Here is a 2,319-nt window from a genome sequence, read left to right on the forward strand (position 1 = left end):
TTTATTTTTTTCTAATTTTTTTGTTTTGTTTTCTGTATTATTTATTTTCTTTTGTTTTTTGCTTTATTTTTTAATTCTTTTTGCTTTTAGGTGAGCAAAATTATAAACTTTCTGTTGCTTTATTTATTTTATTTTGTTTCTACTTACAACAAAATACTTATTGTTGCTATTTTTTCCAGTTTTTTTTGTTTTGTTTTCTGCATTATTTATTTTCTTTTGTTTTTTGCTTTATTTTTTTATTCTTTTTGCTTTTAGTTTTAGAAAAATTATAAACTTTCTGTTAGTGCCATTATAAACTTCTTGCTTTTAATTTGAATTCTTTGAAAATTGTTTGAATCACAAGTTTGTGATTAACTTACTAAAAAATGAGAATAGATGCGCTTATAGAGAAAATTCAACCTAAATTCCTAGTAAATTTCTATGAATTTCAGAGAAATTCACTATGAATTTAAGTTAAACTTTTCTCTATTAGGGCATCTATTTTTACTTTGAGAGGAGCTCAACAAGGCAGAGAGGGAAGGGCTTATAAACCGGTGTGAGCCCCCTTCGGTTGGCGAGGTGGGACTAAACTCTGCCCGCAACAAGGACCAACCCTTTAGTCCCGGTTTGTGGCACAAACCGGGACTAATGGTCATGGGCCAGGGGCGAGGAGCAAAATTATAAACTTTCTGTTAGTGCCATTAGTTTTAGAAAGTTGAAAGTTGGCATGGGCCAGGGACTAATGGTCATGGTATTACGAGGGCCGAACCATAAGACATGAAAGCATTTCAAATGAACTCTGAAAAAGTTGAAAGTTGGCATGGTATCATAATTTCACCCACATAGCATGTGCATGTACAAAACGGATAATGGTAGCATGTTCGTGTGTTACAAAGTTGGCATGGTATCATCATAATAGTTGCGGGAGAAAGTCTTCACTTTTTCTTCGCTTGTGTCATTTAATTATTGCGCCGTAACCATGGATAATCTTCATTGTTTATCAGGATGCTTGGGTCAGCCTTAACATTGAAGGGAGGAATTTCATGAAACTTTTCATAATCTTCAGACATGTCTGTCTTGCCGTCCACTCCCAGGATGTCCCTTTTTCCTGAAAGAACTATGTGGCACTTTGGCTCATCGTATGATGTATTCGCTTCCTTATCTTTTTTTTTCTCGGTTTGATAGACATGTCCTTCACATAGATAACCTGTGCCACATCATTGGCTAGGACGAACAGTTCGTCAGTGTACCCAAGATTTTTTATATCCACTGTTGTCATTCCGTACTGTGGGTCTACCTGTACCCCACCGCCTAACAGATTGACCCATTTGCACTTAAACAAAGGGACCTTAAAATCAGGTCCGTAGTCAAGTTCCCATATGTCCATTATGTAACCATAATATGTGTCCTTTCCGCTCTCGGTTGCTGCATCAAAGCGGACACCGCTGTTTTGGTTGGTGCTTCTTTGATCTTGGGCGATCGTGTAAAATGTATTCCCATTTATCTCGTATCCTTTGTAAGTCAATACAGTCAAATATGGTCCCCTGGACAACAAGTACAACTCATCACAAACAGTGTTGTCACCTCTGAGACGTGTTTCCAACCAACTGCTGAAAGTCCTGATGTGTTCACATGTAATCCAATCGTCGCACTGCTCCGGGTGTTTGGAGCGCAGACTGTTCTTGTGTTCATCGACATACGGGTCATCAAGGTAGAGTTCTGTAGAACTGTGTAGTTTGCTTAAGACCAAGAATATCCGTCCCTGCATATTATTGAGTCTCTTCCAAGAGTGCCTTTTCCAGTCAGTCTCCCCTGATACCGCGATTTAGGGAGACCTATCTTCTTAAGGCCAGGAATGAAGTCAACACAAAACCCGATAACATCCTTTGTTTGATGGCCCATGGAGATGCTTCCTTCTGGCCTAGCGCGGTTACGGACGTATTTCTTTAGGACTCCCATGAACCTCTCAAAGGGGAACATATTGTGTAGAAATACGGGCCCCAGGATGACAATCTCGTCGACTAGATGAACTAGGACGTGCGTCATGATATTGAAGAAGGATGGTGGGAACACCAGTTCGAAACTGACAAGACATTGCGCCACATCACTCCTTAGCCTTGGTACGATTTCTGGATCGATCACCTTCTGAGAGATTGCATTGAGGAATGCACATAGCTTCACAATGGCTACTCGGACGTTTTTCGGTAGAAGCCCCCTCAATGCAACCGGAAGTAGTTGCGTCATAATCACGTGGCAGTCATGAGACTTTAGGTTCTGAAACTTTTTCTCTGGCATATTTATTATTCCCTTTATATTCGATGAGAAGCCAGTCGTGACCTT

Source organism: Triticum dicoccoides, chromosome 5A (assembly GCF_002162155.2).
Source record: "Triticum dicoccoides isolate Atlit2015 ecotype Zavitan chromosome 5A, WEW_v2.0, whole genome shotgun sequence".
Taxonomy (NCBI): Eukaryota; Viridiplantae; Streptophyta; class Magnoliopsida; order Poales; family Poaceae; genus Triticum; species Triticum dicoccoides.